The sequence below is a fragment of the Danio rerio genome, chromosome 8 (assembly GCF_049306965.1).
Source record: "Danio rerio strain Tuebingen ecotype United States chromosome 8, GRCz12tu, whole genome shotgun sequence".
NCBI lineage: Eukaryota > Metazoa > Chordata > Actinopteri > Cypriniformes > Danionidae > Danio > Danio rerio.
Genome location: NC_133183.1, coordinates 52,222,658 through 52,240,000, shown reverse-complemented (window position 1 = coordinate 52,240,000; position 17,343 = coordinate 52,222,658). Strand labels below are relative to the sequence as shown.

General features: G+C 34.1%; 1 protein-coding gene across 4 annotated transcripts in view; it reads left to right on the top strand.

Annotated features, from left to right (window-relative positions):
- Nucleotides 1-1,429, top strand: part of adgrd1 (adhesion G protein-coupled receptor D1) — a 121,373-nt gene extending 119,944 nt beyond the window's left edge. For all 4 annotated transcript variants that reach the window (XM_073911109.1, XM_073911107.1, XM_073911108.1 and 1 more), the window contains one exon: nt 1-1,429. This exon is cut by the window's left edge and continues 1,755 nt beyond it. The gene's annotated coding sequence lies outside the window, so the exon portion shown is untranslated.
- The last annotated feature ends 15,914 nt before the right edge of the window (nt 1,430-17,343 follow it).

Below are 17,343 nucleotides of genomic sequence, written 5' to 3'. Positions count from 1 at the left end.
TATCTCTCGCTCTCTCACTTTGGACATTTGACCCGCTGGCCAGTTTGTAAGGTAACTTTTCCTCTCTTCTTAGCTGTTAAAGCTGTGGATCCAGACATAAGCGTGCCAAGTTTTCTCCACTGTGTCTATTACCTGTGATAATCGCGTATTCTTCCCGCCATGGGTGAACAGCGCTTATATTTCTAAAGCCCTTTCTGTTGAGGACAATAACCAATCATAGCCGTGTAAGACCCGCCTGTCAGCGCTCAAAAAGCAGGCGGGATAATATTGACATGAGTTTATTAGCTGTAAATGCTCGTGCTGTCTTCTGTGCATGAGTTTTGTTTGATACATCCAGGACGAGTGTTTTCTTTGAGCAGGTCAAATTAAGGGCACAGTTCGTATTTCTGACTGCTGTACTATTAAAGGACAAAATTTTATTACAAAAACCCCTTCAACTGTCACACCAAGACAAAAGCAATAGAATTTCTTTTTTGATTGCATTTCTTAACTCCAAATGTCGCTAGTTAACACAATCAGTGCATTTTTATTCAACACATCACATTATTTCTAAAATATCAGCCTCTACCAAATGGTTGAGATGTTGGTTTATGGTAAAAGTACCAGAATTAATAAATATACTACAGAAAATATGAACTGTAAGACCAATTTCATTAAAAACATAATAAAAATAAATAAAAATTATTACTAAATCATAGCCATAAGCCATAAAATATTTCAGATTTTCATTTAACACAGTAATATACACATTTTCCTGTTTTTTTTTTTTACAATAAAATCAAAATCAATTGAATTTGTGAAGCAGGATTTAGTTTGCTTGTTTAGTTTAAAGCTTTTTATTTTAAAGCAATCAAACTTTAAAACTCCCAAAGTGTGAGTGTGTCTTTGTGTGTGTGTGAGTGAGAGTGAATAATGTGTAAGAGAAAACAACAGTGTGATTGTACCTGTGTGTGCGTCTGTGTGTGTGTGTGTGTGTGTGTGTGCGTGTGTGTGTGTGTAAGAGAGAGTGTAAAAACAATTGCAACCTATGTAATGTCCCCACAGTTCACAAAAATGAGTGTGTGAGAGAGAGAGAGAGAGAGAGAGAGAGAGAGAGAGAGAGAGAGAGAGAGAACCGTGTGTGTGAGAGTGTATGAATGTCTGAGAGTGGGGAGAGAGTGTACATTTAGGTGTGTGCAGGGCAGTGTGTGTGTGTGTGTGTGTGTGTGTGTGTGTGTGTGAGAGAGAGAGAGAGAGAGTATGTATGTGAGTGAACATGCTGAATTATCTCATCAGTGAAGGCATTTTCTGGTAAAAGGGCCTGACGATGTGAGCTCTTGTACCATAGAAACTATTTACAGAGAAAAACAGTAGCATAAGCCATGTTTCTTTTCGTTCTGCTTAATCAAGTACCCCAAAAAGATTTTTAAAATAAACAAAACAATTAGTGTATTTTGACTGCTTTCTTTAATAACTACATTACACAATACTTGTACTTTTACTTTCAGTACTTGAGTAGTAAATTTTGAAATAAACTACTTGTAATACTTAAGTACAAAAAATGTTGAATACTTTTGTACTTCCACTTAAGTATGGTGCTTAAACAGCACTTCTACTTCTACTCAAGTCAATTTTTGATAAAGCACTTGTACTTTTACTTAAGTATGGGTCTCTAGTACTTTATACATCTCTGCAAATCTGTCACTGGGGTGTCAGTTATTCTGCTTTGAAAATGTGCGTTACGTGTCAGAATAGCTGTCTTTGTTTTAGTTTTTTAACACGCCCACTGCCACTTTAGCCAATTATATTTCAGCACCCTGGGTAACATTCATGGAAAACAGCGTATTTCATTCATTTAGTCAGGAAGGCCTTTCAAATCATGCGTACATGACCGAAATGGGACCTCCGATGGACAGTAGCAGACTCTGAAATAAGACGCAGATTCAGAGTTCCACATAAGCCATTCAGACGCAGAGAATAGTGCACTCACTGCACTTAAGCGAAATGGTAAGGTTTATAATCTAACTAATGCATATTAAACCTCTTTAACATTATTACATGTACATGCGTAGAGTGCACAGAGTCACAGTTCTAAAGTTCAGTCTCAGATAGTTTACTTTAGTTTCAAGATCTGCTGCTGCTTTCATAGTATGGCAATAAATGTCTAGTAACTTTGTGTTAAACTTGCATAATGCACCTTTAAGGTACTATAAGATACACATTTGAACTTTTGAGGTATCAAAATGTACCTTTAGGAACAAAAATGTACCTTTTGAAAAGGTACCGCGCCAGTAACAGATTTTGTACCTTTATTTCTGAGAGTTTAGGGAACCTTTAAATCTATTCTAATAAATTCTGTTAGAACAGAGTTAACAGTAACAGTAACACTTTGTTCTTCAGCTTAAGATGCTAATGTCAAACTAGACACCACATGGGCCTGTCTAAAACAGACTTTTATGTATTTTTGTCATATTCTAGTTTTGAGAAATTCACTGAACAATCCAAAACAAGGTCACTGCAGTTCGTAACTTTTTGATTTAGTGGCTAATTGCTATGAATTTGTACAGTTGGGTTTAGAGGCAGGTGCCTCGTGCCACGCCTTCTTTTTAAAATAGAACACTTTTATACGATTGAACTCATACGTATTAGCCACTAAAGTAACAAAACGTAAAATAGTTACATTTCCTCATGAGATCAGGCTGAACAATCGAGTTGACAAATCGTCACCTAGGAAATATAAGGTTATATTTGCATTCTGAATGATTCTGAGATTTTTGCATTCCATATAGTAAACAGTACGTGTGTAACATTTGTTTTTTAAATAAAAAGTATCAAAATGTAAACAACTTTAAAAAAAAAAAAACATCCCATAATGTAGTTAAGTTGTCATTTAATAAGAATATGTCAATAATTCAATTTTGACAAAAAATGTCAGATAGAACCTTATAATTCTAAGGTACGAAATAAGTAATCTGCTGTTTACTGTGTATTTTAAATATTTTGTGGAAATAAGAGAAAAAAAAGTTACATGCTTTAATGCCTTCCAGATTTCCATTTTTTTATTTATTTTTTTGCCAGAAGTCAAAGTCACTTGCGTATTCTGTCAGTGTTTTAAAGGTTGTCATGCCTATTTACAGTATTAATACTGAAATTACAACTAATACAGAAATTAGATATTTCATGCAAATGTGTATTTCACTTAGTAAACAAACAAAAAACATGAAAAATTAGACTTGAAATTGAAGTTATTATTCGGGTATTATTATTCTTTTTAAGTTAATATTTTCAACACTGAATGTCCTTAAATACAAGTTAAAAATATTATTTTACAAACCTTTAACAAATCTTTATAAATGTCTTGTTTTTGAAAATGTATGAACACAATTCCATTAAAAGATTTATCTTTTTTTTATTTTTTTAAGTTTGCCATTTTACAATTTGAGTGTTGAAAACAGATTGAGGTCATGTTTTTGATTTAAAGCAAATAGCTTTATGGATATTCTGATATGTTAGGACATTATCTTTAATATGGACTTTCTCTGTGAATGGTTACAAAGTTTTGGCTTATCAGTGTATATTGTAAAATCAGTAAAATAGTTTGAAGTTAAGCAATCATACATGAAGGACTGATTAGTTTGAGACCAACTGTTGTTTTGTGTTTAAAAATCTATAAATTACTGAAAAAATGTCCTTCACTTTTCCATACAATGTGCAATAGGGCTGAACAGCAAACATTGAAAGATACAACAAACACTATAACACAGGTGAAACAATGACAAAAAAATTAAGTACGCTTATTTATGTCTTCATGCTTTACTGGTTGCATGCAAACTATAGGATACAGATAAAAAGGTGTGTTTTGATGATTACCATAACGTTAAAAGTGTTAATATTAATATTACTAATTAATATGAAATTAAAAAAATAACATTCAGCTTTGTTAGGAAGGTCAAGACCTCTGAGGTGGAAAAGGCCAACAGTCATTTTAAGCTCACTATGCTAAGCTAATTTTGTGTTAACAGTTCTTTTAATAATATTAGAACAAAAAGATGGTAAATGTGGCTATTATACCACAACTGAAGACCTAATTGTACCCTATTCAAGTGCCAAGTCGTATGTGTCTGCATCATTTCATTGTGATGATGCACATAACATCATCAAGTGATGTTAAAAGCCAGTATGTGACAAAGTTAGCCATGCAGTGTCTGATATCGTGCTGTCATAATCATATTTAATAGTACCAAGACAGGTCAGTGTGTATTATTAACGTGTGACCACATATACTTTTAAATTATTGTCGTCTTCGTGTTCCATCAAAGACTGTGATACTGCTAAAAAGATCCTCTTCTTCAGTATCACAACACTGTTTTTTAACGTTATAGCTAATTCAGCTATTGTTTATTGTTTGTGAGTGAACGAACAAATTGCAGAAGGTACGGTTTCTTCTAAAATCAGTTAAAATACCAAATGCAATTCGTACATGTTTGTTATTTAATGTTTGAAAGTAATTGTGTTAATGCTGTGCCTCTCATATTAGTGTCTTAAACCAATTCATGTGATTATGTTCTTCATTTTTCCTCATATGAATGTTATTTTTTGCAGTATATGATTGGACTTTACATTTTCACGATACACAGTCTTCAAAAGTATTAAATAGCACCATTGTAAACACAAATGTAGTGTTGTGAGGAGACTATATGACATATATAATGTGCCTTAGGTCTACAAAATGCAGTAAAGAGTGTTGATCTTAAGTTTATAATGTGAGAAACCTTTCTGTGAAATCTTTTTTTTATTCTGTTTTCTTGGTTTGTTCACTTTCATTGCAAAATATTTTTTCACCTTTCTTTTGTTGTTGTTTATGCAAAATAAATCTTTATTTAAGTCGACAAACTGTACTGTGATATGACAAGCATGAGTTGTACATATTTGTGTGCTCTTTTCTTATGAATCTCTTTAAAAAGAGTCTCAATATAATCTAAATATTAATCTTTATAATAGAGGACCTACAGTACAGACTTTATTTGCATTTTATGTGGTTTATTTGAATTTATACATGTACAGTTAATATTTCCCAAATGGTGTTTAACAGAGAAAGAAAAATTTGACAGTATGTCTGATAATATTTTTTCCTCTGGAGAAAGTCATTTGTTTTATTTCAGCTAGAATAAAAGCAGTTTTATAATTTTTTAAACACTATTTTAAGGTCAAAATTATTAGCCCCTTTAAGCTATATATTTTTTCGACAATTTGCATTTAATATTAATATCAATGTCTTGGACATTATAAGTAATAAAATGATTGAGTAAAATGAGTAAATTATGTTTTGGTCATTTATATTTATTTAGACTGTGAAGCGTTTGCGCTGTTTAAACGCAGCTATGTCAGGATTGGGATAGGCTATATATTTTCATTATCTAAATAATTATTATAGTTATGATTATTAATATTATTATTTTATGACATTTATTTAGGCTATTGCGCTTAAATAAGTAATCCGTGATTCTAAATTTATATTTCTATTTATCCTTTTTAGCTATCCCTCTGCCTGCCTTTCTCTTCTTTTTTTCAAATTTTTGGGGTTTTGCCATGGGTAAACGTTTGCAAAAAGTCTTTAGTTTGTCCAGATTAATCGTTTTTCCTCTAACATAGAGACTAAGCAGAAGGAAATAAATAAATTGATGAATGAATGAAATGATTGACTTTTTTATGTGCTGTACGTTACAAAAGCGAACGAGTGGCTGCGAGCTCCAGTGGTCGATGAGAGCCAGTGACACAGTATTATGGTGACATTTGAATATGTATTTGATATAGAATTAATATTGAAATTGCTGTTTTATATTTTTAACATACGGGGCCATTGGAAAACCACACAGCTACAATAAAGATGGGAATCCTTAAAACAGTTAGCATCAACAGCATGATGAAGTTTAAGAGCCTTGACAGCTGTGCTGGAAGAGGAGATGAAATGTCTGCTGTCATAGAATAGGAGATGGGGCTTTATAAGGTATATTTTGTTGAAATGTGAAATGTATTTGTTTTTCTAAAGTACTTTTACAATAGTGTCTCTTTAATAAAAATAAATAAATAAATAAATGTGGCAGTGTTTGGTGTATCAATATTTCGTATATTCTATTATTCATTTTCTGTATAAATATACAACAATTAATAAACAATTCAGTAAAGTTGCTTTAGCATTGTTTACCAAAATACAATTAACCAATATACATTTCTAAATTAGATGAAACCATAAAAGCTTGCTACACACAATTTAAAATATTCAATTGGGCCAATAACATGATTGCGCAGACTTGATGGTTTTTTATTGGCTCAACACATTATTTCTCAGTGAGTCAATGTTAACAGGCTGTTGCCACAATTAAATTTAGATGTGATCAGTCACTAGAAAATGTAGTTTAGGGAGTAATTTATATTTGAATAAATTATTATATTTATTTATTTTTACAGCATATAAATAATTAGAATTTATATTTATAACATAGTTGTAAATATTATTTAATCAAAAAAATGAATAAATTATTTAAATATTTGTTTTATGTATTGTATGCTTTGTATTATTATTATGGCTTATTATATTATAGTTTTATTATAGTTTTCATAGTGCAGTTTGTGGTGGATTGTTTTGAAAATCAGGTTAAAAGGGTAATAATAATTCCAGAATTGTTACTTTTATTTATTAATTATAACTTGAAAAAAAATTCAACTTAATAGAGGAAAAAGAAATGAAATGCAGCCTCTTTTATATGAATTAATGAATTTATTAATTGATTTATTAATTTACAATGGTTGCTTCCATGAATCCTGCGACTTCCACATCTTCAGGTGATTCTGATGTTACTCTTCAGGTAAATCTTCTGCTGTCCAGAATCAGCTGGTTTGTCTTAGTCGGGCATCTCCGCTGAGACCAGTCCACTATGGGTGACCCTACCGGTATCTGTGAAGTACCAGTGGCGAAGCTCTCAGCATCACTGATGCACACAAGCCCTCACAGCACGTCAAGCTGCAAACCACGTGAGGGACCCTAACCTACCCTACCCTAACAGACACCGCAAATCACTAAACGCATCGAAACTCTCAGAAGAGTCCAGCGACCGACCAGCAACACGAGAACAAGCGCTCAGAAAACCTCGACAACCGCGCAGAAAACCACCTGAAACAACCTGAAGACCACCGAGCAAACCAAGAGCTTCAGTCAACAACACCAAGAATCAATAAAAACAAGCAATTGATGAAACAAAACATGCAAAAGGAAACTTACTGTGAACTTGCTCTACAACTATGTACACTATATACATACGCAGGCCTGCAGTGTGGTTTGGGACACTGTAAAGGCTCAGCGTCTGGCCCTCTTTCTTCTGGGCTTCTCAGGTAGTGGCTCTCCACTGATGTCCACATGGACTCGAGGAGCCATGCTGTTAGGTCCGGATCCACATCTGCGTTCTGTAATGAGGATTCGTCCATCAGCCAGCACCGTCTCCTCCATTACAGGACACCTGAGTGCCTCCCACAGCCGCTGCTTGATCTCCAGGCCCAGCTGAAGGCTGTAGGGACGACTCTTGATCATGGGCTCGACCACAGAGTAGTAGATGTCCTGGTAGGCCTGAACGCTGTAGCCGTGGATAGTGAGTGGCTCCTCCTGCTGTCCCACGTCCACTGAAGACACTGGGGATGATGGACGGATGTGGGGAAGGACAGCCGCGTTCTGCAGGTGACGCTCCTCCAGACCTGGGGAAGAGATACAGCTGTAAGTGTGATCCAACCTGATCACAGCTGCAGGATCCTGAACAGATGGGACACCCTCCAGCAGGAAGTCCTTCAGGTGTGCTGGAAGACTCCTGGTTCGTCTGAGGCGCCGCTGCTCCATGAATATCAACTTTCCAAATCAGACAAACTAATGAAACTTGTCAAAGTGGAGAGTTCAAAGAGCTCAAGTGATCATATTCAGAGAGATGTGTTGATGTCCAGTGTAAACTCAGGTTGCCGTGGTGACAGAATATTGGAGTCTTTTAAATGTAAACAACACTTGATCAGCAGAAAGTCAATTAGTGGAGGAGTTCCTCTCTGTTGCTTCTCTATTACACATTTAGTCTTTTTACAGTTTAAAAAAGTAAATATAGTGTGAACTAAACAAAATGTGTAATACAGAAACATTAAAACTTTCAGTTAAATTTTATGAAAATCAGTTAGGGTAAGCAGATATCCTGATAATTATTATTATTTTATCATAACTGGGTCTAGATCCATAAACGATAATAAAAACAAAAAAATACATAAAATATTCTCTTCATTTATTTATATATTATTTATTTATTTTTCATAATTAATTTTTATCAAATTTTGTTGCAATCTAACTTTATTTAACCAAATTTCAAATACGATTTTTTTTTATCTGATCATATTTTTGCATTAATTATTTTATTGTTAGATTATATAAAACAAAATTACACTGTAAATAAAATAATTGTGGACACTTACAATTAAATATTGACTCAACAAATGACTTCACAATAATAAGCCCCAAACGAAAAAAATCCACATTATTAATTTCAGCTCATGGTCTGAAGTAACAATTTTAAATATTCATTCACCAAACATAAAACTGTGCTTTGGCAATTTATCAAACAGAAGTGAAACAGTATTTGTGTTTGTGAACAAACCTTGCAGCAAAAACACGTGTACGCATGCGCGTGAGAGTCGTTTTTTGGATCAGATGTAAATTCCAGCGCAGCAATGGCAGAGCTCCTCCAAAACATCATATTCCGGCGATTTTCCTTCATCAAAGTTATGATGAGTAGTGAATTCTGTATTTATTGAATCGTTTTTAAGTTTAGTCAAATGCAAGTCTCAGTAAATCCTGACATAAAACGAAAAGCATGGGTATTACGTTAGCCTGCCGCTCCGTCATAATGATGTACATAGCACGTTAACGTTAATTACATACATTGCTCTGGCTAGTTATATGTTACCGGTTGTCAGTTCTACTGTAGCCTTATTCATTTTCTATAAAACAAAATATTATGTAAAACACAAGCCTGCCTTATTGATTTCAACTTAAAAAAAAAAAATAAACATTGATTTGGAGTTGTTCTGAAAGGGATAGTTCACCCCCAAATCAAATTGTACTATTTACTCAGGTACATGTGCTTTCAAACTTTTGTAAGTTTCTTTCTTCTGCTGAACACTAAAGAATAGCCTATATTTTGAAGAAAGCTGAAACCTGTAACCATTTATTTCCATAGTAGAAAAAACAAAGACTATGGAAGTCAATGCTACAGGTTTCCAGCTTTCTTTAAAATATATTATTTACAGAAGATAGAAGGAAAAACAGGTTTGGAATAAGTAAAGGGAGAGTAGATTATGACAGAATTTTCAGTTTTGTGTTAAAGAAAAACTGTTTTTTGTCTTCTGACGTTATTTACTCACTGTAAATGATATTTAGAACCATTGCTGTAAACAAACAGGTGCCTGGCCAAAGTGACATTTTACATATGAATGTGCAATTTACCACATAGCGTTCTCACAGTATGGGAAGTATTAATTACTATACTGTTACTATGCTAATAATTATGTGAACGTCCACATTCTGTCATTCTAAAATGACATTTTGTGATCCAACAGGAATAGTGTTTTGAAAATGACACAGTATTATGGTGACATTTGATTATGTATTTGATATAGACTTAATATTGATATTGCTGTGTTATATTTTTAACATACAGGACCACTGGAAAACCACACAGCTACAATGAAGATGGGAATCCTTGAAACAGTGAGCATTAGCAGCATGATGAAGTTTAAGAGCCCTGTCAACTGTGCTGAATGTCTGCTGTCCTGGAAGAGGAGATAGTGCTCGACAATAGGAGACTTTATCAATGCATCTTTTGTGCTTTTGGGTTATATTATCTACTCAACCTGGAATACAATGACTAAATAGGTTTACATGGTAAATATTTGAAACAGATGCAGCTTTATGTGCTTGAAGTTCCTTTTGAAGATTTTTTTTTTCACTTTTCTTAAAACTTTTATGAGTTTTTTTTTCTGTTCTGGAATCATCTGTGTCAACTGGGTAAAGTAATCCATTGTTTAGATTTGATGGTGTTTTTGATACTCATTTTTTAATTTTCCTTCAGCTTAGTCCCTTGTTTATCAGGGGACGCCACAGCTGAATGAACCGTTAATTTTTTATATGCAAATATATTAGTGGTTTAATGTTAATGAATGGGTTTAACCATTAAAAATGTGATTTCATAAGTTCAGATTATCTTTTGTAGTATGAAAGTATTCAGGTGACAACACTAAACAATGGTTAAAGTAACCTCACAAAAATACTCACATTTTATGGTGTGTTTTTACATTTTTGCAGATATTTGGGATATATATTAAGTACACTTCAGCTCTATGTATTCACCTTATTTGTCACGTACGAGCGGGCTCAGCCATTTGAATCTTTTTGGCTGGAGATTTCCGCTCTCATTCACTTCCATTGATTTTTAGACGTTAAAAACAGCTTGTTATGATGCTTGATGTTGCAAACTGATATTTTCTTATTATATTATTCTGCTTTGTCTGTAGAGTCATAAACACAGTTGTTTGTAGAGCAAGTAGTTTGTCTGTTTCTGCTGTTTATTATTCCTAGTCTTTTCTCCCATAAGGCACTGAATCAGATGTTCTAAAACAATCGCAAAAACGGGGGCATTTCCTCATCAAAGAATAAAGGAGAAATAAAATGCTACAATTTCTACGGTTACTTTATTGAAATGTGAAATGTATTTGTTAATTTATAGTATTTTTACAATAGTGCCTCTTTAATAAAAATAAATAAATAAATGTGGGAGTGTTTGGCGTACACTGTTAGACATTTCTGTAAATTACACAGTTATTTACTGTATTTCACCCAGTGTAATACTGCAAATTCCTTTTACGGTAAATAACTGTATTTACCGTTGCATTATGGGAATTTAGTGTGACGTCGAACAACATATACAGCGATGTACTGTATTTGTAAAAATTCGTGTATTATACTGTATTTTCCACAACTGCTTCAACGCCACCTTGCGGCGATTCGACTACTCTGCACCACATTTTGCCTGAGGACCCCGGAGCAATTCTGGAGGACAATTTATTAGTGTGCCTGAAGAACATACTGGATTTAACAAACTTTACTCTGGTAAGCTGAGGCAGTGTTTCATTTTACAGAATGTTTTGTGGACGAGAATAGAACAAAGTAAAGTATAAAGTTGGCTATTATTATTTTCTCTGGCTTGGCGTTATTTCGCCCATTTGAGAAATATATCATGTATTAAGTTGTTACCTTTATTTAATTTATTACATTAACACAACTATTACTTTAAATAAGACTGTTTATGACTATTAGCCATTGTTCTCGTCATATCTTTTTATTTATTTACATAGGAACCGGTGTTGCAGCGGGTTTTGGTTTAGGAGGGAACCAGAGGTATGCAGACAGTTTTGGAGGACACTTAGCACGAGACAACGGTCCGGCAGAGAGTGTTTTCCCCCAGAAGAATATGAATGAAAGACCATCAAATAATCCAGGTAAAAGCGCGTCTGTCTGTGCTGACAACACTCGACATTGATTTGAGCACCTCTATTAGCATATGTTTGCTCGGCTACATTGGCTGAAGCGATCTTAAAATGGTAATGTTAACTGTTAGCTAAACTGAGCTAAGTTTATACTGAATTGAACTCAAACTCATTTTAACGTGCAACGTTTAACTTATATTGATTTATACTATATATATTAGATGTTGTGAACTTATTTTTCTCTGGTTTAGAGTAACTTATAACGTTAGCTTGAGAAAATAACATCGCGACGTAACCTATAAGAACGTTAACGTAAATCTATACAATATGCATTGAGGTAAAGTTGGTTTTATATTCGCACATTCGTTCATTTAGAAGATTCTATACTGTTTACCATGTTACTTTGAATATTCGATCAGAATTAGCATGCCAGTATGACTTGAAATCAACATTAACACTGTTTATTTGACCGTGAGCATGTTGTACTTTGATAGTCATTAGCTGCTAAAATGATTTCGCTATTTAGAGTTTGCAAATAATACTTTTATGAAATTAAATTATTAAGGGGGAAGTCTGAATCTGCTAATATAAAACCAATTTTACCTCTATGCATTATGCTAATAACCACCTTTTTGCTATTTTTTGTTTGCTAATTATTTTTTATCACAACTCTTGACATTTGGTTTAACATAATTGTTACCATTATATTTTTTTCTGTTTAGATATGGCACTGGCACAGCAGCAGGTTTTGTCTGAAGAAACAAACAGCATTTCGGAGGAACATCTTGATCAACACAGCCTTATGCTTAAAAAATAAGCAAGACCAGTAAGCAACCAAGGTAAACAAATAAAAAAAAGTTGTGTGGAGGTTGTGGATTGTAGCAAGGTATTCTTATCTGTATTTTTGGCTTTTTTATGGTCTCAATATAGAATACTGGGAGCCTGCCTGTGCAAACTGGACCTCATACAACAGTAAGTACTGTACATCTATTTGTTTCTCAATATAGTAACGTTACTTTTAATACAAAATGTGTCACATGTTTAGTTGCTAGCTAAATAAAAAAATCTTTTTCCCTTTTTTATTAAACCATTTAGTAGGTTTTTTTTTCATCTTTGTTTATAATATTTTTGAGCAGATTGAGGTCTGTCATGGGTCAGACATTTCAAAATACAATAATTAGTATTGGGATACATGCATTTGTCTATGTATTAAATGTCTTTTTCCCCATTTCATGTTGCCTAAATATTTTGTAATAAATAAAATAATAAAAATTTTTGTATAAATAATTCCAGAGGATGAAACAAAATGCACAGCAACAACCAGAGTGAGCCAGAAGAAGGCAGGAGAAGTAGTGAAGAGAATGACAACCATGAACAACAGTGAGTTATCCTTCTTTCACCAGCTAACTGAGAACTTGGATTAGGTGAGACACTCTCAATAATTGTATCAGTATTCAGTCTGTTTTAGTTTATTAGGAATACATAAAACAAATAGTCTAATCTGTCCTGCAGTGAATCAACCCATCACAAATGCTACAATGTTTTTGTAAAACCTTGTTAGGGAAAAAAAATAAACAGGACATTCTGGTTAGTTATCTTTTAAACATGGTAGTGAGCAGGTTATGAGCAGGAGCCAGTTGCTCAGTACCAGCTGAAAACTACCCCAACCTAGCTGCCATGCTTCAAAATAATTAACCAGTATATGATTTATTTTTTTTAAACAAGCTTCTTCTATGCTTATGTTAGTCTGTTTGTCCTTATCCAGAGTTCTTCATAATCCTGGACTGGGCCAAATCCTGACCAGATGCTGTGGTGGTCATGGAGGAGTGAATCCTAAAAGACACACGTGATCAATGAGTTTCCGCATTGATCCAATGGGCCAGCCTGACCACCTGCTGGTGAACTTTCAAGCCTCCGGTGCCTAGACTGCGGCCTTGCACAAGTTTGGCTAGAGGAGAACTGGTCGTGCCCAACTGAGCCTGGTATCTCTCAAGGGATTTTATTCTACACTTTCGTCAGTTGGTGAAGTTTGTTCCATGCCACTGTCGCCACTGGATCGCTTGGCTACGATTGGTGGATCGGTGGATTTGCTTTTCAGTGTTTGGACTTTCAGCAGTGACATTAACTGCTTCAACTCTGAAAACTGGACTGAAGCAGCTTCAATTTACAAGAACTTCTATGTTAAGCTGCTTTGACATCATTGATCTACATTGTAAAAGTGCAATAGAAATAAAGATGAATTGCATTTGAACATGTGAATTCAGACCTTGTTGAGCATTTGACACCAGAATTAGTAATATTTTAAAGTTGGGTTGTTTCTGAGTCGGCTAATAGTTACAAATATTTATTTTTCCAACAATATGCAATTCAGAAGTTTAAATTTTTATTGTACATGAATGTTCTAGTGCTTTGTGTGATTTATTTATTTTTAATGTGTTGATTTTATTGCTTAATGTAATTTTCACACATTTTCCTTAAATGCTTTAAGCATTATTAATGTTTTAAAGAATGGAATATTTTGTAATTGTGTCTGGTTTAATGTCAGTAGTACTTAGTACAATTGGGGTTTTTTTTCTCAACAATATGCAGGTCAGACACTTAAATTAGTTTTGTACATGTATGTTAATGTGCTTTGTCATTTTCAATGTTTTTTTTCTTAAAATAAAATATTTTGAATGATTGAAATGTAATGTTTTTACACATTTTTAAGCTTGGGTTAAGCATCTCCAATGTTTTAAATAAAGAGTGTTTATTTTGTTAATATTTTGTAATTGTGTCTTTTTTAGGTCTATAGTATTAAAATAATATTAATAAAATGATATTATAAAATATTTAGGACAAAATTAAAAGGTTTACAGTAGCTAACTGTTAACTTAGGTTTTTACAGTAGTTAACCATTTTCAGACACTACGGTAACATGCTGTAAACGGATTTACAGTTGTATACTGTAAATCAAAAATACAGTAACTTACTGGCAACAGTGTTGCCAGTAAGTTACTGTAAAAACCCTTTGAAATGTCTAACAGTGTATCATTATTTCATATATTCTATTATTTATTTTCTTTCGGGACAACGAGGAATAAACAATTCAGTAAAGTTGCTTTAGCATTGTTTACCAAAATACAATTAACCAATATACATTTCTAAATTAGATGAACACACAATTTAAAATATTTGATTGGGCCAATAACATGATTGGGCAGACTTGATGGTTTTTTATTGGCTCAACACATTATTTCTCAGTGAGTCAATGTTAACAGGCTGTTGCCACAATTAAATTTAGATGTGATCAGTCACTAGAAAATGTAGTTTAGGGAGTAATTTATATTTAAATAAATTATTATATTTATTTATTTTTACAGCATATAAATAATTAGAATTTATATTTATAACATAATTGTAAATATTATTTAATCAAAAAATTGAATAAATTATTTAAATATTTGTTTTATGTATTGTATGCTTTGTATTATTATTATGGCTTATTATATTATAGTTTTATTATAGTTTTCATAGTGCAGTTTGTGGTGGATTGTTTTGAAAATCAGGTTAAAAGGGTAATAATAATTCCAGAATTGTTAATTTTATTTATTAATTATAACTTGAAAAAAAATCTACTTAATAGAGGGAAAAGAAATGAAATGCAGCCTCTTTTATATGAATTAATGAATTTATTAATTGATTTATTAATTTAGAATGGTTGCTTCCATGAATCCTGCGACTTCCACATCTTCAGGTGATTCTGATGTTACTCTTCAGGTAAATCTTCTGCTGTCCAGAATCAGCTGGTTTGTCTTAGTCGGGCATCTCCGCTGAGACCAGTCCACTATGGGTGACCCTACCGGTATCTGTGAAGTACCAGTGGCGAAGCTCTCAGCATCACTGATGCACACAAGCCCTCACAGCACGTCAAGCTGCAAACCACGTGAGGGACCCTAACCTACCCTACCCTAACAGACACCGCAAATCACTAAACGCATCGAAACTCTCAGAAGAGTCCAGCGACCGACCAGCAACACGAGAACAAGCGCTCAGAAAACCTCGACAACCGCGCAGAAAACCACCTGAAACAACCTGAAGACCACCGAGCAAACCAAGAGCTTCAGTCAACAACACCAAGAATCAATAAAAACAAGCAATTGATGAAACAAAACATGCAAAAGGAAACTTACTGTGAACTTGCTCTACAACTATGTACACTATATACATACGCAGGCCTGCAGTGTGGTTTGGGACACTGTAAAGGCTCAGCGTCTGGCCCTCTTTCTTCTGGGCTTCTCAGGTAGTGGCTCTCCACTGATGTCCACATGGACTCGAGGAGCCATGCTGTTTGGTCCGGATCCACATCTGCGTTCTGTAATGAGGATTCGTCCATCAGCCAGCACCGTCTCCTCCATTACAGGACACCTGAGTGCCTCCCACAGCCGCTGCTTGATCTCCAGGCCCAGCTGAAGGCTGTAGGGACGACTCTTGATCATGGGCTCGACCACAGAGTAGTAGATGTCCTGGTAGGCCTGAACGCTGTAGCCGTGGATAGTGAGTGGCTCCTCCTGCTGTCCCACGTCCACTGAAGACACTGGGGATGATGGACGGATGTGGGGAAGGACAGCCGCGTTCTGCAGGTGACGCTCCTCCAGACCTGGGGAAGAGATACAGCTGTAAGTGTGATCCAACCTGATCACAGCTGCAGGATCCTGAACAGATGGGACACCCTCCAGCAGGAAGTCCTTCAGGTGTGCTGGAAGACTCCTGGTTCGTCTGAGGCGCCGCTGCTCCATGAATATCAACTTTCCAAATCAGACAAACTGATGAAACTTGTCAAAGTGGAGAGTTCAAAGAGCTCAAGTGATCAGATTCAGAGAGATGTGTTGATGTCCAGTGTAAACTCAGGTTGCCGTGGTGACAGAATATTGGAGTCTTTTAAATGTAAACAACACTTGATCAGCAGAAAGTCAATTAGTGGAGGAGTTCCTCTCTGTTGCTTCTCTATTACACATTTAGTCTTTTTACAGTATAAAAAAGTAAATATAGTGTGAACTAAACAAAATGTGTAAAACAGAAACATTAACACTTTCAGTTAAATTTGATTAAAATCAGTTAGGGTAAGCAGATATCCTGATAATTATTACTATTTTTATCATAACTGGGTCTAGATCCCCAAACAATAATAAAAACGAAAGCATACATAAAATATTCTCTTCCTTTATTTATTTATTTATTTATTTTTCATAATTAATTTTTATCTAATTTTGTTGCAATCTAACTTTATTTAACCAAATTTCAAATACGTTTTTTTATCTGATCATATTTTTGCATTAATTATTTTATTATTATATTATATAAAACAAAATTACACTGTAAATGAAATAATTGTGGACACTTACAATTAAATATTGACTCAACAAATTACTTCACAATAATAAGCCCCAAACGAAAAAAATCCACATTATTAATTTCAGCTCATGGTCTGAAGTAACAATTTTAAATATTCATTCACCAAACATAAAACTGAGCTTTGGCAATTTACCAAACAGAAGTGAAACAGTATTTGAGTTTGTGAACAAACCTTGCAGCAAAAACACGTGTTACGCATGCGCGTGAGTGTCGTTTGTTGGATCAGATGTAAATTCCAGCGCAGCAATGGCAGAGCTCCTCCGAAACATCATATTCAGGCGATTTTCCTTCATCAAAGTTATGATGAGTAGTGAATTCTGTATTTATTGAATCGTTTTTAAGTTTAGTCAAATGCAAGTCTCAGTAATTCCTGACATAAAACGAAAAGCATGGGTATTACGTTAG